A 21918-nucleotide genomic window follows, 5' to 3' on the forward strand; every position below is an offset into this window, starting at 1 on the left:
TGTATAACCTGAAGCAAAAATTCCCACCATCAGCCCCCTGCCTCTATTCCTTCTCCAATGCTGTGGATCCCTGACTGTACAGTTGGATGGTGCCTTCAGGGTGGCCTTCCTGCATTATTTTTCTTTATCACTAAGGTTCATAAATCACTTTGCCAGGGAACCTCAAGTCCAAGTTGCTCTGATGGCCTAGTTAACCTTTCTTGAAAAATTTTATTTCCTTACTTGAACTCATCAGTATTATTTTGTAAAGAAATAATAAGTTTACTTTTGAGTTGGATTCTATTATAACTCCTATAACTATTCCTTCACTAATGAAACTATTAAAATGTGATAGTGTACATAGTTCCTCAGACTTGCTAAATATTCTGAAATATCCAAATAAGAAGAGATACTTCATTTAGTTCTTCACTGAACAGAAGTACTCAGCGTCTCCTCTCTGATATTTTGTGAAACAGTGCAAAAAAGATACATCTTTTCTCCATTTTCTAAGATTTGAAATCATTTATTTGTCTCATTGAAATCTAGAGGGTGATCAGAATGACATCAATTTGAGGATCTGAGACCTGAAGTAGAGGCAGAGGCTATGCTTCTGGGGTCTGGGGTCTCAGAGACAAGAACCATTTGTGATGGGTTTGGGTAATCTGAAAAGCCTTTCCTAAGAGGAAGCTTTGAAATGAAGTCTTGATGGTGGAGTAGACAAAGAAAGGGATGGAGTGGAGGTTGGGGAAGACTACTGTAGACAAGGAAAGAGTCAGAAAAATCAATGGACAAAGTGCATAAATAGTCGAGGGAGATGAAGGCAGTAGGCTGGGGAGGGAGTCAGGGGCTGCCCTTTGTCAGGGTATATGACAGATAACAAAACAAAACAAAAGATTAAGACACTCTTTTCCAAAGTAAAAAGTGATACTCCTTCCTCTATTTTATTTCTTGCTGCTGAAATGATTAATGTGGCAATGTAATTAACATTGTTCCTGTAGATGGACCGAAAGTGCTGATGCGAGTGCTAAGAGAAAGAAGGTGTTTGGAAAGATGGCAATGAATCACTGGTGGTGATACCTTGATGGACTGGAGGAGCCTGGGTTGAAGATACTCAGTTAATCACTGGAGTCTTTCTCAACAGAAAAGTCTCCATGCAAGAGCAAATATTGCAAAAACTTAAAGTCTGGGGTCCTGAGCTCTGAACTTAACTCTGTGATTTTGGGGAAATCATTCATCTTTCTAGGTCTTACCATCTTCATCTGCAAAATGACAGAGTTGCACAAGAAAGCCTTTGAACTTTTCTTGGCTCATCCTATGATGCTTGCGGCCAGTGTCTTTCAAGCTTCCTCTTATGTTTGCTTCATTTGGGGATCTTACTCCTGAGAGTCAGTATTAGGAGGTAATTGTACTTTCTACTAAGACTCTGATGCTGCCCATTTCCTCCGAGGATTCTTCGGCAGGTAATCCCTGCTGAGGAAATTTGCAAAGTCTTTCCAGGCTGATCCAGCCTTCCCTGACTTTGCCCTTTCCAGCTCTAAAGTATCGATTCCTGGAGGACAAAGACCTATTTTTTCAGCATTTCTTACTTCTCAGTACTGAATCCCATGGAATGTTGGACTTACTTATTTCAAAAACTCTTAAGTTGAGACTTCCTGGGTGCGATGTACTGGAGACAAAGAGATAAAATTTTCCCTTATGGAACACTGTCCATTTGGTAAGACATCCATGCAAATGAAGCAGATACCTGGCAATATGTCAATTGATGGAATGGACATTTCATAGTTTCTCACATTTGATGCCCTAAATATTTACCAATTTTATCTAGTATTGCGGGGAGCGAGCTCTGCCTCTGGCAAAGGTCATGAGGAAGGAGGCTTGGCATACGCAAAGGCGGGATCAAGCCTCAGGACTCTCCCTGGAAATTCTCGAGCAATCTACCCCCAAAACCAGAGTCTGCCTACTTTCTGCTTTGTGCTTTCACCTACACCTCTGACTTTACGGGGGGCTGTCCCCCACGACCTCTCTGGAAAAAAAAAAAAAAAAGCTAGCTTACAGCTCCAGTTAATAATTCCTGGGTGTTACAGTGTTTAACCTACAAACTCCTTTGGAAATCCTCTAGCCTGCCTGAATAGGTTTTTCCGGCCACATGTGATTGTTCAGAGCCTCCCAACTGTGAGAGGCAGGAGATGTTCTAAACTGTCTAAACACAGATTCTTTTGAGTAGTTAAAAGATTGATTAGAAATTGTATTGGTGAAGGGATTTTCACTTGTTGGGCCAATGTTTGCTGCTAAGTTTCCATATCCCTTACCTGCTGTGTCCCTGGCAGTGTATTGATTAATATAGTTGGTGTAAGTAGTAGCTTTAATGTTTGTAACCTGGGACCCTTGAGTTAATTCTTTTTCTTGTTATAGCCCACCACACCTTTGCTCTGTAGGAATGCAACTTTATCTAATGCTTTTTGGAGGCTGGCGCCTGACTTGAGAATAATCACCTTTAGAGAAAAAGGCTTCCGGGCCAGAAGATGATGCAAATCACCTAAACTTTTGCATATGATATGTTTGCAGGAAGAAAGCCTGGCTTGCTGCCTGACTCTACCCCTTCCCCCATTATCCTCTATGCATAACTTAAGGTATAAAAACTACTTTGGAAAATAAAGTGCGGGCCTTGTTCACCGAAACTTGGTCTCACCATGTCGTTCTTTCTCTTACCTTCTGGCTGAATTATTCAGCCTCTTTTCTACACTGAATTTCCTCACTGAGCTATCCTTATCTCAGCCTCTTTTCTCCACTGAATTTTCCTACTGAGCTATCCTCATTCTATTACTCTTTATATCCTTAATTAACGTTTAATTAAGCAATTGTTTCCTGATCTTCGCCTACGCCGTCCCCGCTTCGAATTCCCTGGATCAGCCGGGGCTGGTCCCCGGAATAGTATCCCATTAAATAACAGTTCTTCAATATCTTTGAAGGAATGTAAGATGAGAGATGGGTAAAGATCAAATATATACGCTAAGTCACTTCAGTCATGTCTTTGCATCCCTATGAAGTGTAGTCCGCCAAGCTCCTCTGTCCATGGGATTCTCCAGGCAAAGATACTGGAGTGGGTTTCCGTTTCCTTCTCCAGGGGATCTTCCTGACCCAGGGATCGAATCTGGGTCTCCTGCCTTGCAGGCAGATTCCTTACCATCTGAGTTACCAGGGAAGCCCCAAGATCATATGTCATTGTCAATTTATCGAGTACCTGCAAAGGAAGGGGTGATTTGTGAACTCCTGCTACTAGTGCCTTCTTGACGAACTGGCCAGAGATTAGATGCATTAGGTGATTTCTACAATTTCAGGCTGGAGTGCGTTGTTTCACCTTTTCCCTCTCCTCTCTAATTTTTGTCTGTTTTATCTCCCTCTCTGCCTTTCTCTCCATTTCTCTACTCTTTGATCAGTTTACTTCCCTCATCCTTAAAGGTACCTTTATTGAGGGTCAACTATGTGCCAGGCACAGATCATTATTTTGCTTTGATCATTATTTAATCCCCCAAATAATATTTTTTTTTTTTTAAAGAAAAGCCTTCTTGTTTTGTGTCTGTGTCTGTGTTTTAATATGATTTTACTTGCTTTTGGCTGTGCTGGGTCTCTGTTGCTCTGCGCGGGCTTTCTCTGGTCGTGGCCAGCGGGGGCCACTCCCTGGCTGTGGGCTTCTCATTGTGGTGGCTTCTCTTTTGCGGAAATTGCGCTCCAGGGTGTGGGCTTCAGTAGCTGTGTGCATGCATTTAGTTGTCCCTCAGCATGTGGAATCCTCCAGGGATTGAACCCATGTCCCCTGAATTGTAGGTGAATTCTTAAACTATTGGGCAACCAAGAAGTCCCCCCAAGTAATATATGGAGAAGAAAACTGAGACTCAGTGATACTGGGTCATTAGGCCAAGGTCACATAATGAACAGAGCGCCAAAAGAAACCTAGGCCAGTCTGGTATTTCAAAATTCAACCTACACAACTTCCTCGCAAAGCAGCTTTCTTTTGTCAATTAAGTGTGCCTGAAACTTTTCAGGCAACCTCTGGCAAGTTAAAATGACTGCGCCTTTTATAACAGATACAGTTATTTGAGAAACCAGGGGCTAAAACTTGCAAAGTCTGCAAGAAAGAACTTCTGGGCTCTTTGGAGAATTTTCCCCAAACACTAACATCTCCTCAAAGGCAAGAAACAGCGATTATGATAAAAGAGACTAGAAAATAAGAGGAATAAACAACGTCATGATTGTACTGGAAAAACCGTGACCTATCTTATATTTCCATTTTATAATGATCACTAATCTTTCTAGGGTTTTTGGAGCATGTGTGTCATCTTAAAACACTTTTTGAACTCTGGCATTTTCATTGCCTTTACAAGGACAGCCGTAATGAAGGGAAGACTCTCAGTTGCCATGAGTGCAACAGTTAATTGTGTTTACCTGCTGATCTTCCAAACCCCTTCTTGATTGGAAACAAAGGGGCGAACCAACTCCGTTGTAAGGATTTTTTAAAAAACTATTGTTTTCCCATACTACTTAGAATGTTCTGCTTTTGATTCTTTTCAGTAGAGCTGAGGCAGAAAATAATAATACTAATTCAGAGTGAAATAGAATTTTATTGCCATTTTAGTTTTTTATTGTCTCCTTACCCAATCGTGGTTTGGAATTAACCTTGGAATCATACCCAAGTTAAACTAGTTACTGAATCCCACTGAGTTTGACATTAATGATATGATTAGGAGACCAAGAGACCTAATTCATTGTCTTTTCCCTTATTTCACGAGGCTCTTACATTTGGCAGTAAAATTTCCCTTTAATCAGAGGAAAGAATAACCTGTCAGTTTCCTTTGAGACTTAATCAAGAACCCCTCTGATTTTAGAATTAGAGTGCTTAAAGACCTAAAATTGTGCTAAGTTATATCATGACCAACAGCATTTGTTCAGCATTTACCATGTACCAGGCATAAATTAGGTACTAAGGATACAAAACTTAATGCACAGTCCCTGTTTTCAGAGTTTCCTTATCTAACCCAAAGCTGGGGAGAACATAAGTTTTCTAATAACTTAGAATTGTAAGGGAAAATGTTAATTGCATTTCTTTGTTAGTAAAATAATAAGTTCAGAATTGAAACAGTCAACTGTCCATCATTGGTAATTTTTTGGCTATTATGTAATATTTTGCAGTGGAATTGTATGATCACATGCTATGCATATTTTAAATTTATAAGAAACTGCCAAGCTTTTCCAAAGTGATTGTCTCATTTAACACCTCCACCTGCATTAAGTGGGAATTCTAGTTGCTCCAAATTGTTGCCAACAATTAGTATTATTAATATTTTTAATTTTAGCTATTCCAGTGCCAGTAGGTGTGCAGAATTATTTCATTGGGGTCTTATTTTACATTTCCATGTGACTGTTGATATTAAGCACCTTCTCATGTGGTCATTGGCTATTTAACTTGTTTGTAAAGTGTCATTGGGCAATTCTAAGTTCTATTGTTTGTCTTATTACTATCAAATTGCAAGTTCTGAAATATATTCTGGATACACGTCCTTTGGCATATATATGAATATTTTCTCCCAGTCTGTGGCTTACTTTTTCATTTTATCAGTGGTGTCTTTCATCAAATAAAAGTGTTTAGTTTTGATAAAGTTCATTTCATCAATGTTTTCCTTTTAAGATTTATGCTTTTTATATCCTATCTGAGCTGTCTTGGTTTCCTTCAAGGTCACAAACGTTCCTACTATGTTTTCTTCTAGAGGCTTCCATTTTATGGTTAGGTGTATGGTACATTTTGAATTAACTTTTGTGTATGGTGTGAGATAAGGATTAAGGTTAATTTTCACCCCTGTAAATACCCAGTTGTTTTAGCACCAGTTGTTGAAAAGACTGTCTTTTTTTATCGAATTTCTTTGGTGTCTTTGTGAAGATCAAGTGACTGTATATGTGTGTGTCTATTTTTGGATTCTTTATTCTAGCCTATTGATTTATATCTCTGATTTTATGATAGTATCATTCTATCTTGAGTACTATAGATTTATAGTAAGTCTTGGTATCACATAATACAAGTCCTCTAATCTTTAAAAAACTATTCTTTAGAAAGATTGCCTTGATAGTTATGGTTCTTTGCATTTTAAAATCAACTTGGTCAATTTCTACAGAACTTCTGCCAGCATTTTTGTTGGGATAACATTAAATCTGTATATTAATTTGTGGAGAGTTGGCATCTTAAAATATTGTATCTTCTATCCCTAAATGTGGCATCTCTCTCCACTTATTTGAATTTTTGGTTTGTTTCAACAATACTTTATCAGTTTTATACACAGATCTTATACATATTTGTTAAATTTATTCATAAATTTTTGTGTTTGTGGATGATATTGTATATTATTTTTAAATTTCAATTTCAATTACTCATTGCTAGTACATAAAATATGTTGAATTTTGTATATTGACCATACTTTGCTGCTGCTAAGTTGCTTCAGTCGTGTCCAACTCTGTGCGACCCCATAGACGGCAGCCCACCAGGCTCCCCCGTCCCTGGGATTCTCCAGGCAAGAACACTGGAGTGGGTTGCCATTTCCTTCTCCAATGCATGAAAGTGAAAAGTGAAAGTGAAGTCACTCAGTCGTGTCCAACTCTTAGCGACCCCATGGACTGCAGCCTACCAGGCTCCACCATCCATGGGATTTTCCAGGCAAGAATACTGGAGTGGGGTGCCATTGCCTTCTCCAACCATATTTTAGCACTTATTATAGCTCTTTTTTTTAAGGTTCTCTAAGAATGCTCAAAGTACCGCACAATTGCTCTCATCTCACACGCTAGTAAAGTAATGCTCAAAATTCTCCAAGCCAGGCTTCAGCAATATGTGAACCGTGAACTTCCAGATGTTCAAGCTGGTTTTAGAAAAGGCAGAGGAACCAGAGATCAAATTGCCAACATCCTCTGGATCATGGAAAAAGCAAGAGAGTTCCAGAAAAACATTTATTTCTGTTTTATTGACTATGCCAAAGCTTTGACTGTGTGGATCACAATAAACTGTGGAAAATTCTGAAAGAGATGGGAATACCAGACTACCTGACCTGCCTCTTGAGAAACCTATATGCAGGTCAGGAAGCAACAGTTAGAACTGGACATGGAACAACAGACTGGTTCCAAATGGGAAAAGGAGTACATCAAGGCTGTATACTGTCACCCTGCTTATTTAACTTATATGCAGAGTACATCATGAGACATGCTGGGCTGGAAGAAGCACAAGCTGCAATCAAGATTGTCCAGAGAAATATCAATACCTCAGATATGCAGATTATATTCAATACAATGTTGGATAGAAGTGGTGAGAGTGGACATTCTTGCCTTTTTTGCTGTTTGGGGGAAAGCTGTGGGTGAAAGTGAAAGAAGGGAGTGAAAACCTGGCTTAAAACTCAACATTAAAAAAACTAAGATCATGGCATCCAGTTCCATCACTTCATGGCAAATTGATGGGGAAACAATGGAACCAGTGAGAGACTTTATTTTCTTAGGCTCCAAAATCACTGCATATGGTGACTGCAGCCATGAAATTAAAAGATGCCTGCTCCTTGGAAGAAAAGCTATGACCAACCTAGACACCATATTAAAAAGCAGAGACATTACTTTACCAACAAAGTTCCGTCTAGTCAAAGCTATGGTTTTTCCCGTAGTCATGTACGGATGTGAACCATAAAGAAACCTGAGTGCCAAAGAATTGATTCTTTTGAACTGTGGTGTTGGAGAAGACTTATGAGAGTTCTTTGGACTACGAGGAGGTCAAACCAGTCAATCTTAAAGAAAATGAATCCTGAATATTCTTTGGAATGGCTGATGCTGAAGCTCCAATACTCTGGCCACCTGATGCTAAGAACTGACTCACTGGAAAAGACCCTGATGCTGGGAAAGATTGAAGGCAGGGGAAGAAGGGGAAGACAAAGCATGAGATGGTTGGATGGCATCACTGACTCGATGGACATGACTTTGAGTAAGCTCCGGGAGTTGGTGACGGACAGGGAAGCCTGGCATGCTGCAGTCCATGGGTTGCAAAGAGCTGGACACGACTGAGCGACTGAATTGAACTGATTTTAGATGTCATTTGTCAGATTGCTAATTTGCTGAGACAGATCTTTCTTTCTTTCTTTTATCATGAACGAGCGTTGAATTTTGCCAAATGCTTTAGTTTCTCAATATGGCAAATTTCCTTGATTTTTGAATGTCATATCACCATTTGTGACATTATATACATAACTATATACATACATATATATGTATATATAATATAACATATATATTTATTTATTATGCCTCTGCCCTCAGTTCATGACACAGAACTCCTAAAGCCCCTGTAATTTCCTGAGTGAGAGGCGCATCCTTGGTTCCTACAAGGTAACTCTTGGTAGGTTCTGGATAGCTTCTGGATGGGAGCATATCACAAAAAAAGACCAAGCTACGATTAGAAGCTTGGAACTTTCAGCGCCAAGCCCCATCCTCTAGGGAGGGGAGAAAAGAGATTGGAGATTGAATTGATAATTGATCATGCCTACATGTTGAAGTCTCCATAAAAATAAAACTCTTAACTACAGGATGTGGAGAGCTTCTGGGATGGTGAACACATCCTCATAACAGGAGGTGGCATGTGCCAACTGCACAGGGCCGAAGCTCCTCTGCTCAAGGCTTTTCTGAACGTCACCCTGTGTACCTCTTCATCTGGCTCCTCATTTATGTTCTTTATATTAAACACCGGTAAACATATGTTAAGTGTTCTTTTGAGTTCTGTGAGCTGTTATAACGAGAGATCAAACCTGTGGAAGGGATCATGGGAATCTCCAATTTGTAGCTGAGTTGAACAGAAGTGTGTGTAATCTTGCAATCCATTGCTTACAATGGGCATCTGAAGTGGGGGCAGTCTTGTGGGACTGAGCCCTAAACCTGTGGGCACTGTACTAACTCTGAGTAAGTACAGTAAGTATTATTGTCAGAATTGAATGAAATTGTAGGACACCAAGTTGATGTCTGCAGAAAACTGGAGAAGATCTTGCTGTGAAAAATCCATGCACTTGGTGTCAGTACTGTTATGAGTAGAGAGAACATTTTTCCTTTACTATTGTTTCCTTTGAAAATCCTTTTTGGTCACGGTATATTATCCTTTAAGAATCATATATATTGTTTCCGATTGCTTAGTTTTGTTAAAGATTTTTATTCCCAAATTTACGAGTGATATTGTCTATAGTTTCATTTTCCTTGTAATGTCTTTCATTGGTTTTAGTATCAAGTCAATACTGGTTTAGCCCCTGTTTTTGTTAACCTTCTCATCCCAGTCTATCTGCTGGGATACCTGCTCTAAGTTTCTTTTCTTGATCTTTTGCTTGTCTTACCCTGAATCCTACCTTCCCATGAGGTCTTATACCTGGTATTTTGTGCTACCAGTGAACTTCTGGTTGAAGGTTTCAATATCTTTGGAACTGTTGCATCTTTATGAAGAGAGTCCAGGTCCTGGTTTATCCCCTTTTTCTCCTTCCTAGACACTGATCAATCATGGCTTCCCAAGACCTAAAGAAGCAAATGTGTTGGCAGGTATTCTGATCAAACCAAACTAAACAAACAAACAAAAACCCATATGCAAACTAATGTTTTTAGTAAGACAGTTCAATTAGTACATTGAAAAGTTTCTCTGTAAACTCTAAGAATTTTGAGCCAAAGTCTTTCTCTAATTTGCTCTCAAATTGTGATATTCCATAGGGTCTTTTTCTTCTCATTTAATGTGCTTCTTTTTCTTAATCAAAGTACAGTTGATTTACAATGTTGTGCCTATCTACTCCGTATAACAAAGTGACTCAGATATACACAAACATTCTTTTTTCACGTTCTTTTCCTATAAGGCTTATTATAGGATGCCATCCATTAGCACCTTGCTGTTTATCCATTCTAAATATAACAGTTTGCATTTACCAACCCCAAACTCCCAGTCCATACCCCCACCCCCTTCCCCATGGCAGCTACAAGTCTGTTCTCCATGTCTATGAGTCTGTTTCTCTTTTGTAGATAGGCTTGTTTGTGCCATATTTTAGGTCCCACGGGTAAGTGATATTACGTGGTATTTGTCTTTCTCTTTCTGACTTTCGTCACTTAGTATGATAATCTCTAGTTGCCTGTTGGGTGTGCTTCCTCAATCTATCTCACCTAGAGTCACAGCTTTGACTACCCACTGTATCCTCAAACTGCCAGATCTACCCCAGCACAGGCCCCTCTCTGGAGTTCCAAGCCCGTATATTTCTCCTGCCTATCCGATATCACCTCTTTCAGGCTCTATAAAGCTTCCCACCCTGGTGTGTGTAATTTTCTTCTTTGCAGATCTATCTTGGTTGTATCCCACTTCAGTGAGTGGTACCACTAGTTAATGCCTTGTCCAAGCCAGAGAACCTGGCTGCATCTTTGAATCTACACTTGCCTTCATCTGCTGCCACTTACTGATTTTTTTTTTTTTTTCTGTTGGCCGTACCATGCAGTTTGCGGGATCCTAGTACCCTGAACAGGGATTGAACCCATGCCCCCAAGCAATGAAAGCACAGAATCCCAACCACTGGACTGCCAGGGAATTCCCATCTATTTATTGATTTTATCTATTTAAAGTTTCTCAACTTCACTTAAAAAAAATTTTTTTTTTTGCTTTATGATGTAGCAGTCTATACATTAAGAATATACTGTAAAAAGTATAATGTATAGTTTAAGGAATAGCCCAACACTCAGGTTGAGAAGTGCAGCATCATCACTATCTTAGAAACTCCCCTCTGTTATTGCTTTCCCCTTCCTTTTCCCCGTTAGAGATTACCATGCCTTGAATTCTGTGTTAACCATTCCCTTGCTTTTCTTTCTAACTGTTAAGTATTACTAAACGACACATCATTTAAGTTTTGAAACACTGATCCCCTGGAGAAGGGCATGGCAACCCACTCCAGTGTTCTTGCCTGGAGACTCCCATGTACCGAGGAGCCTGGCAGGCCTGCAGTCCATGGGGCCGCAGAGACTCAGACACGACAGAAACGACTTAGCAGCAGCATGTTTAGAAGATAAATTTTTTGTCTACCTTCTTGCTGATTTTTCTTGGGAGCAGTTCCTTAATAAGTCCTCATCTCAAGGTCCGCTGCCAGTCCTGAACCTAGGACGGATGTCAGCACCCCCTCTTTCTTATCACCCAAATAGTAATTGCTTAAAGTAACTGCAGGAATTCACCTGTGTTCCCTCTTACATCATAAACAACCCCAACTCCCAATTTCTTCCAATAAGCTTGTGATGAATTCATATCGTTACTGAATTACATTCACCCTTTAATGTTTAGTGACCTATAAACGGATTTAGTAATGATGAAATGTCTGTTGTTTCTTCCTTCTCCCTCACACCACCTGCAGCATAAATTTATTTTAATCATTTTAAGAACTTGTTAGTTTTATAGTTATTGTCTGTTCAGATACTAAACCTTTTTTGGTCAGGATTTTGACTCTGGTTCTTAAGTCTAGGTGGCCACCATGAAAGATCAGTCTGATAGTGACCAAGCTCTTAGGGAGGGAAACAATGGTTATTGCTCTTAGAGGTGGACAGGTTTCCACTAGAGTCAGTATTAGTGATGGGCATCTGGCCTTGAGAAAAGCCCTGACTCTTCCCAAGCACCTTGGAGGAAGAGGATGCAAAGCTAGTGAGTTCAACCCTTACTGAGATTGCTTTCTCTCCTTGGGATGATAAATGGTTAAATGAGACACTCCAGCTCAAAACTGGGAAAAGCTACCAGTGAATTTATCTCCAGAAAAATTGTTTGCTCTGATTTCTAGTCCTTGAAGAACACTACCCAGTCTAGGGTCAACTAAGAGTTAGATGATTAAGGGTATTATTTTCCAAAATTGATTTTAATCCACTCTGTAGCAGAAAAACCTATTTACTTAGATGACTTTTGATTTGGAGGACACAGCTACTTGGCTGCAGTCCTAGGAGTGAGAGGTGAGTGAGAAGCGATGTGCAATCATTTTCAACAAGGCCAATGTCAACATGATAGGGTATCTCAACTGCTCCAGGTATACGTGGGGTGCAGGGCTAGGAGACACTTCCTGGTTACAAGTATCTGTTTCCAGATAAATAATGACAACAGAAACTCTGTCCACAATTTGGGCTGCAGATACATACAGACACTTCAGTAGGATGTGGGAGAGGAATGCGGATATGGGAGCGTGGAGGGGGTGGGGCACTGGGCAAACAAGATCAGAGAGGAAGTGCTGTTGGCTTTGGTGAGCAGTTATTCACCTGCTATGTATCTGCTATCCCTATGCAGTTACCCTCATGGTACCTGTGGGATCAGGGACCCTCACTGTGTACAAACTGAATGGAGGAAGTTAACAGCATTGTGGGGTTCCAGAAAGACAGGCTGTGCCTGTACCCCCACCTTCCACTTTATGTACACATAAGTCAGAGGAAAGAGCAGTGCCCTTACAGATGTTCAAGAGCATCACGGGCTACATCTGGGTTTGAGGAGACCTGTGGGAGCATCATGGCTCCATTGCAGAGATGTCTCTGAAGGCCAGGAGAAGCTTTGGCCTGCAGATCCCTGGCCTGGCTTATTCACACCGGTGGAGGGGGCAGAGTACCGGGAGGAAGAGCGATCTGTGCATGTGGTCCAGAGGAGGCTTCTGGTTCTGGATGAGGGAAGGCTGAGGAGTAGGGAAGCCTGGGGGTGGGACGCCTAGACAGTGACTCTGGAAATTTCACTGTGAAGGGACTTGGACCTTCCAAGAATGTGTGGACTGAGGAGAGGGCAGGAGAGAAAAGGAGAGACCGGGGACTTGAGGAATTGCTGGGGAGACTGTCTGCTCAGGGGAGTGGGGAGGAGGCCACTGTGAGCCCTAAATAGGAGGAAGCAAAGGCAGGACCTTTCTTTGATCAGAGTTTGAGTGCTTTTTGAAATGGAAGATGGAAGTGGGGTGACCCAGAAGAAGAAAATCAATTCAAAGGCATGGGCTGGAAAAAAATCCAAAGGGACAACTGAAGGGAGCATGAGAACAGAATAAACTTTGGCAAACGGGCTATGCTTTAAACTCACGCCAAACTGGCTTCATTAACATGAGCATGTGTTAGTTGCTCCGTTGTGTCTGACGCTTTGTGCCCCCATGAACTGTAGCTTGACAATCTCTTCTGTCCATGGGTTTTCCCAGGCAAGAATACTGGAGTGGATCTCCAGTATTCTCCAGGGGATCTTCCTGACCCAGTGATTGAGCCCAGGTCTCCAGCATTGCAGACAGATTCTTCACCATCTGAGCCACATTTTAAAAATAAATCACATGCAATATGAGCATGTATGCATGTGATTTATAAAAATTCATGTTGCACAACTCAAGATTCTGTCACTCTGTCATTAAATATATGTGCACTGGAATGGCCTCAGCTATCATGCAGGGGATCTGTTTAGGTAGAAGAGAGAGGGGAAAAGCTGTGGTTCTAAGAGGTTCCAGAGGCCTCAACTTAATGAGCAAAAAATTCAGTAAGTAGTACTGACCAGGGGGCTTCCCTGGTGGCTCAGATCATAGAATCTACCTGCAATGTGAGAGACCCAGGTTCGACCCCTGGGTCAGGAAGATCTTCTGAAAAAGGGAATGGCTACCCACTCTAGTTTTCTTGCCTGGGAAATCCCATGGACAGAGAAGCCTGGCGGGCTACAGTCCATGGGGCTGCAAAGAGTCGAACACGACTGAGCAACTAACATTTTCACTTTCCACTTTCAGTACTTACCGGATGTCCATCCCTGTGCAATGTGGTGGAAACTTAAAGGCCTATGCTCCCAAAAGATGTCTGGTGGTGATTCATAGCTACTGTGTACTAGGATGATCAAAAGAGGGGGAGCAGGAAGCCATGTCACAGCCTGGTGATACTTGGATTGATTAGGGACAATGACCAGACATTTTCCTGGACATGTTCATTGCATATCTGGAAGTGTTATTTTTAATGAAATATAAAGATGTTATGTTCAGTAACATCATACAGGAAACTGGAATGAACTTTTTGGACAACTCAGTATTTCAGACATATAGGATAAAATAATGGATATCCATGTGCCCATCACCCAAATTAAGAAACAAACAAACAAAAAAACCCATAGATGAAACCCCTTATGTTTAAAATTCCTGAGATAGTTTAGTAAGTTGTTAAAATCCTAGCTAGGCCAATTCTTAAAGGACCTGTCTTGGTTTGGGCTGCTATCCCACAATACCATAGATTGGGTGGCTTCTAAACAACAGAAATGTATTTCTCATAGTGCTGGAGGGGGAGGAGTCTGAGATCAAGATGCCCATAGATTCGGCATCTACCAAGGGCCTTCTTCCAGGTTCTTAGGTGCCTGTCCCCTCTTCATGCTGTGTTCTCACAGGGTGGAGGGAGTGAGGGAGCCCTTTGGGGTTTCTTTTAGAAGGCACTAACCCCACTCTTCTTAAAAAGTTATTTATTTCTGTATTTGATTGCCAGGTTTTAGTTGCAGCATGCAGGATCTTCTATCTCTGTTGTGGAGTGTGGAATCTTTTCAGTTGCAGCATGGGAGATGTAGTTCCCTAACCAGACTGAGCCCGGTCACCCTGCATTGGGAGCACGGGAGTCTTAGCCATTCTTGAGGGCTCCACCTTCATGACCTAATCACCTCTAAAGGTCCTGCCTTCCAACGCCATCTTATTTGAGACTGTTTTCGCTTATGAGTTTTGCGGGGGCACAGACATTCAGTCTGTATCAGGACCTTCACACTCACCAGCCCTTGGGATCAATTAGGACAATGATGCTTGAGGCTATGAAATAAGGATTAGTCCCAAGAATAGCTTCCTGGAGAAACCTCCCTTCTAAACTGAGGTTTTATTCTTTCAGTTCAGAACTTGGTGATCAGGAGACCTTCTGTGAAATGCCCAGACTTGGGACTTGATTTCTCTCTGAATCTGAGGGCTTGGAGTAATCCAGGGCAGAAATAAGAGCATAAAGAAGCCCTTCAAACCCCATAGGCAGGTTTAAGTGGCTCATCTATGTTAGAACACAGGAGATTCTGAAAATAACAATTGTCTCTCTTTGAAGAAACTGTCAGTGGAAAAGCTTTTAAAAATAATTTCTTTGCAAAATGCATAATGCTCCTGTGCAGAACTCTCTGACACTGCAGTTTAGCAGCCTCTTCCTTTTGTATGAGCTCTGGAATATTAAACATTCCTGTGCAGACTCAGAAAATAGCTTGCTTATCACACCGTGCCTGTCAGTTGCATTGTAACATACGTGCCTTGGCACAGTGGAGCTGCAGGCAAGGCCAGCTCAATGTGATGTGTGTGTTGCTGAGATCAGGGTCTTTACAAGTCCCGGGGCTTGAGAGTTTGTAAAGGAGGAGATGAATTACCAGGATCTTTTCCCCCAGCAATCTGTCTGCCTTCCCTTCTGGAAATTCTGAAGGCTTAAACACTCTGTAAGGTCCTCAGGGCCTCAGAGATTGCAGTGGAGGGGAATCCAGTGATCCTGGCTAACATGGTCCCAGTTCTGGCTGTTGTAATCACAACAGGAACATAGCTAGAAGGTTCCAGAAAGATTCAGCTACTCCGAGGCCCAGTAGTTGGTGTGATTGTTTGTCTAAATTCCATAAAGCTATGGTGACAATAACAGCAATGCACCGTTTCTGAGCTCATGCAGGGGACTAAACCTTTTATATACATTACTGTATTGATTCTTATACCAAATCCCATCAGGTAGGCTTTATTGTCACCATTTTAGAAACAAAGATCAAGCTAAATAACTTGCTTAAGTTCACACAGTCCAGAAGTAACAGTGCCAGGTTTGAACCTAGGTCAATCAGCCCTCAGTCGGTCCTCCGGGTCTAGGACCTTTTCACCTTCCAATGATTCCCAAATCAATATTGGTTAGAATCACCTACAGTGTGATTGAAATAATCAGATACTTGGTCCTTACCACCTTGGGATGGATTTATTCAGGCCAGCGTGGGGCTGCTTTTCTAACACACATTTTGAACACACTCCACGAGCAACTTTGAGGCAGGTGGTTAGGGTGCCACATTGAAAAATGCTGGAAGGTAGCCCTCCCAGTGGCCAAGCCGCTTTCTGGATATCTGCGGCCATGCCAGAAGTGGAATGTTAATTGCAATATGTTAGTTTCCTTGTCGTGGAGACCCATGAGGATGGACTTCAGCTTGCTCAGTGGTTTGGATCTCAGTGTGAGAGCCACACAATTGCATGTAATCAGCAGGGGCCTCGGGGTCTGCTGGAGAAAAGCTTGAAGGACCAAACATTTCCAGAACTCTTCCATTTTCCACTTAGCGACAGAAATTCTTGGCGGCAGCCCGTGCGGGCAGGGTCTCTTTGACCTTCCCATCTGTTCTTCATTGCTTGGGACTGAACTGACTTGAGGCAGGACGCCTGACCCCATTTCTTGGCCACACACTCCCAACGGCACACCCTCCAGTCTTTACTGGGGAGCCACTGAGTCCAATTCTGCTTTAGAACGAGCCTGGACAGGAAGACAGTTCCAGCCAGTCCTACTGGGTCGGGCACAAAGGTAACCCGTCAATCGATACTTACTGAATGGTCGCTCCCCCAGAAACCACCGTCCCCACCAGCCTTCAACAAAGGCAGGCAGGAAGCCAAGCTAGAGGTCGTTTTCCTCTTTCCTTCCCCTGTCCTCCTCTGCTTCGCTGCCCTGGGTTTGCTTCCTCAGCACTGGGGTCCTCAGGCTCACAGAGGACCCTCCTGTGGGGAGGCTTCCCGACCCACTCATTAAGATGTTCTGGGGTTCACTGAGTTAGTTAAAAAAAAAAAACAAAAAACAAAAAAACAAAACTCTCTTCAAATTGCCACACTTAAATCCAGCTAATTTCATCCTGGCACGTAGAGAACATAGCTGCCAAGCCATTTATTGAGATGATCCCAGAGACACAGAAAACTTCCCATCAAAGCCGGATGACGTGTCTAATTACCACAGGGCCTGAGGTCAAAGAATTTCTTAGTTAATTCGAGATTAAAGGTCAGTGATTTATGGTGCCCGCGAAGTTGCTTCAGTCGAGTCCGACTCTTTGTGACCCTCTGGACTGTAGCCCACCAGGCTCCTCCAACCGTGAGGTTTCTGAGTCAAGAATATGGGAGTGGGGTGCCATGCCCTCCTCCAGGGGATCTTCCTGATCTAGGGATCGAACCCACGTCTCCTGCGTCTCCTGCATTGGCGGGTTCTTTACTGCTAGCGCCACTCGGAAAGCCCCCTTGGTGTGAGAAAAAGAGACCACACTCTAACAAAAGCATTTTAGGAGGTGACGGTGACCAGCTTGCTGGCAGAAAATGATGAGAGGAAAAGCCCACAATTGAACATCCAGATCTGAGACCTCGGGGAGGATTAGCTTGTAATTTATCCTGTCGTGGTCCTTGCTACACACGTCCTGCGACTCTGGCCACACTTGGATGGCTCAGCATTTCCAGATGAACTGAGTGTATGGATGCTGGCTGTTCCGTCTGCAGTCATCTTCTGAGGGAGATTCCTGGCTGTGATTTTCCTCCTCAGAATGGCTTCTCTGGGGCACTCAGGTCATGGGGCTTCCCACTTGGCTCTTTGGAGGTCATCCAAGCAATTTATTTTTATTTGGAAGTTGTATGACTGTTTAGGACCACAGAAAGGACAATTTTAATAATATGTGACAATACCAACCAAAAAATAGACACCGATCCTCAGCATATTTTTTAATCTTTTTTTCTTCTTCTTCTTTCTTACTTTATTTTTTAATTTGAAGTATAGGTGATTTACAATACTGTGTTAATTACTGCTGATTCAGTTATACATATATATATATATATTTATGTTTATATATACTTGTTCTTTAACATTCTTTTCCATTAAGATTTAGCATGCTGCTGCTGCTGCTGCTAAGTCGCTTCAGTCGTGTCCGACTCTGTGCAACCCCATAGACGGCAGCCCACCAGGCTCCCCCATCCCTGGGATTCTCCAGGCAAGAACACTGGAGTGGGTTGCCATTTCCTTCTCCAATGCATGAAAGTGAAAAGTGAAAGTGAAGTCACTCAGTCGTGTCCGACTCTTAGCGACCCCATGGACTGCAGCCTACCAGGCTCCTCCGCCCATGGGATTTTCCAGGCAAGAGTACTGGAGTGGGGTGCCATTGCCTTCTCTGAAGATTAGCATAGGCTATTGACTAAAACAGTTCTCTGTACTATGCAGAGAACCTTGTTTACCCGTTCTACATGTGAGAGCTTGCATCTGCTAACCCCAACCTCTCCATGCCATCACGGCCCTAAATACTCCCTCCCCAGGCAACCACCAGTCTGCTCTCTATGTCCAAGAGTCTGTTTCTGTTTGGTATATAGGTTCATCTACGTCATATTTTAGTCCCCACATGTAAGTGCTATCATAAGGTGTTTATCTTTGTCTTTGTGACTTACTTTACTTAGTACGATAATCTCAAGCTGCTGCAAATGGCATTCTTTTGTTCCTTTTTTATTAATGTGATGGAGCAGTATTCCGTTGCGCACATGTACCACATCTATTTTATCCACTCCTCTTGCCTCCATATCTTGGTAAATAGTACTGCTAGGAGCATAATGGTGTCTGTATCATTTTGAATTAGTTTTGCCCATCTGAGCAATTTTTAATTCGCTTGAACTGGGGCTGATTTTTGCCCCCGCCCCCCCCCCCCCCAGGTTACATTTAGTGATGTCTGAGCGGCATTTTTGGTTGTTGTACGTGGGGTGGCAGTGGTGTTGCTACTGGGAGACTGTGGGTTGAGACCATGGATATTGCTAAATATACAACATGAACTGGACACCCCGTACAGCAAGAAACTATCCAATCCAAACCCCAATAGTTAAAGTCAAGAAACCTGGGGCCAGCAGAAGCCTGTCAGGAGATAGGCACGCACTTCACGTGGCAGTGGGGACAGGTTACGGCTGCAGTGGGAGCGGGTGTGGGGCTCTGCATGTGAGTTACGGGCTTCAGGAGTGGTTCTGAACCCCAGCTTCGACCCATAAATTCAGTGATGCGAGGTGGCATGGCCCAAGGAGAGGAAGCTAGAGTCTAACCCACCCTTTTCTCATGCTCCCCAGGCTCCCCTCCTCCCCGCTCCTCCCCACCAAGTGTGCCTGCCATGGGGCCCCATGTCCTGATCTACATGGAAGGGCTGTGGACAGGTGGGGCATGGGGCTGGGGACGGCCCCCTTGTGGTCGTCGAGCCTTTCTTGGAGAGGGTCCTTAGCCCGAGGGGGTCAGGGCGCAGCTCTGCCTTGCATCCCCAGCTGCTAGCCCAAATGGACACACGTGGGGCACTATTACATATCTGCTGGGCGTATGAATGAAAGCATGTCCTACTGAGGTGGAGTAATTCTTACATGTTTCTTACCCCAGACTCTGGGGGTGGCTCTCGGTTGAAGAGGAGGGAAGCCGCTGATGGAGTCGACAGGAGCTGGCTCTCATTTCCTCTCCCGTCCGGGGCTGTGAGCCCTCTCCTTGTTCAGGGTGATGTGGTGGGGAGCGGACGGGCTTTGCAGCTGGGTGGACTCATGCCTGCATCCCGGCTCAGCTGTTTCCAAGTGGTACTTGGCCAAGTGACTTAACCTTGATGAGTGTCAGGGAAATTAAACAAATAGTCTGGCTTAGGCTTCAGAGACAAAGCAGAGCGGGTCCTCTGACCTTGCTTCAAACCTGCCTGGACACTGCTCTGGCTGGGAGTGACTGGGAGTGACTGCCTGCTGTGAGTGCAAGACTTGCAGGGCCACAGATAAGATGCAGGTGGAATCTTGAGAGTGTTAAGCCCCTGGAGGGGGCCTGGCCAACCAAGCCCGAAGCATTCCAAGTTTTACACAATAAAGCAGACAGCATTAACATGAAATCAGAGCTGCAATTTGTTCAAGGATTGATGATGATAACAGCTTGCCACCTTTCTGGGATCATAAATGGAACCCCCAAACTGCAATCTTTGAAGTCTCACCTATGGAGCAGACACGCTGCCTGGGACCCTTTCCTGGTTGGGACTCCAGCTGTTTAAGTCTGGATGTTGGTCAAAACCCAATTAGGTGATGTATTCTCTACTCTATTTCTCTTTTCTTTTAATGTTAGTATGTTGAAAGTAAGCTAGATAATTCTCTAATAAATATCTGTATTATTTATTTGTACATAACGAGCAGCTTATTTTGTTAACAAATCCTTTGAACCTGAGACGAAAGTGAAAACTTCTGTCAAAACAGTGAGCTTATGATATTGTAATCAGCCTCCAATTAAAAAACAAACAAACAAACAAAACCAGTGAGCTTGTTTCCTCATCTTAGCTTAGAGATAATAGCAGTTCTCTCCTTAGTGCATAAAGTTTTAGAGGATTACATGAAATGATGCATGAAAATTAGAGATGGCCAAGAGATTTTCCCAAGAAGCCTGTAGTTAGGAGGTCAGATAGAAGGGTAAACCGGCAGAGTAGAACAGTGCAAGTGGCATAGGGGGAATATACATGAGTTAACAGAGGAAAGCACCCACATAATGCCTGCGTTGGGCTGCACCCCACACGCCTGCAAGGTCTGTACTTGCTCCGCTGCAAGACAAAAGAAAGAGCTCAGCATCGCAACAAAGGCATCAATGGATGGGGGAGCTCACACGTCTGAAATAAAGTCCTGGAGTGGCAGTGTGCAGTGAACAGCTGGCAGGACCTGATGGCAGTCTTCACTTTGTAGGGGAGAAGGGGACATACCAGTTATAGGGGAACTGACATCAGGTTGGCTCATCGGTTACAAGGGAAAAGAGTAGCAAAAGAGTACGCTCCTCATGGCTCCTTTGATAAGGACAATCACTGGCTAGGGCGGAGGTGTGCATGTCGGAAGGTCAGTCATGTGAGTAGGGTGTAGGTGAGGCAGGCACTGGTCAAGCAGGGGATGTACAGAGAACAAGGGAACAGTCATCGTGAGTGGCCTGACCACACGGCCTGGCACTTGGGAGGGATTCAGGAACCCGAATTCCATTCTCCATATGAAAAATGTCGTGGGACTTCAGAAGAGAGACCACACGAGAGTAAAGTGGGGTGTGCACTCCGAGTTCTAGAAGGAGGAGGTTATTAAATAAGTTTATATTTGATGGCCTCTCTTTAGTCCACATAATAAAGAAATGCCCTTTCCAGAGGGAGGAGAGGAAACGGGGACGTGGGAAGCTGATGTGGGAAACAGGAAAAGGTATCTAGCAGGAAGAGAAGGCACAAGCTAAGACCCAGCTGAGACTTAAATTACCTACTGAAAGTGAATAGGCAAAGCTGTCTTTGTATTTTCTGGTTTTCTCCGACATTGTGGCCCCGTGGTTGGAAGATGCAGCTTTCATGCAAGTTTGGGCCCAGAGGCTGCTAGGAGAGCAAGGATGCTGATGAGAGCATGGGGGCATCAGTGGGGGCCCGAGGCGGTGAAAAGGGCTGGGAATCAGGAGCAGGGAGCAGACTAGAAAGAGGAACCGAGGGCCTTGGGTTCTGAGGAAGCAGGGAGAGGCAAAGCACAGCAGAAGGGCAGGAAATGACTCAGTCAAGAGCATGAGAGTTTGCTTTTTGCAGGAGCAGGAGTTCTGGGTGATGAGAAACTTCACAGAGAGGCTGTGTAAAGGGGTTCCTAGGAGAGGTGGAGGTTCTTAGAGAAGAAAAGACTGAGTTCTGTGCACATTGATGTTGGCCAGTGGTGGGAAGTGAGGTGGACTGGAAATGGAGTCATGTAGAAAACTCTTGGTATCTGTTACAGTTCAGATCGTTTTCCCTTTGAAAGCTGGGTTTCCCAGCTGGTGCAGTGGTGAAGAATCCGCCTGCCAATGCAGGAAAAGCAAGAGACATGGGTTCCATCCCTGGATCAGGAAGATCCCCTAGAGAAAGAAATGGCAATCCACTCCAGTGTTCTTGCCTGGAAAATCCCA

The sequence above is a fragment of the Bos grunniens genome, chromosome 24 (assembly GCF_055505025.1).
Source record: "Bos grunniens cultivar Pamir isolate PY7600 chromosome 24, Bosgru_T2T1.0, whole genome shotgun sequence".
NCBI classification, from domain to species: domain Eukaryota; kingdom Metazoa; phylum Chordata; class Mammalia; order Artiodactyla; family Bovidae; genus Bos; species Bos grunniens.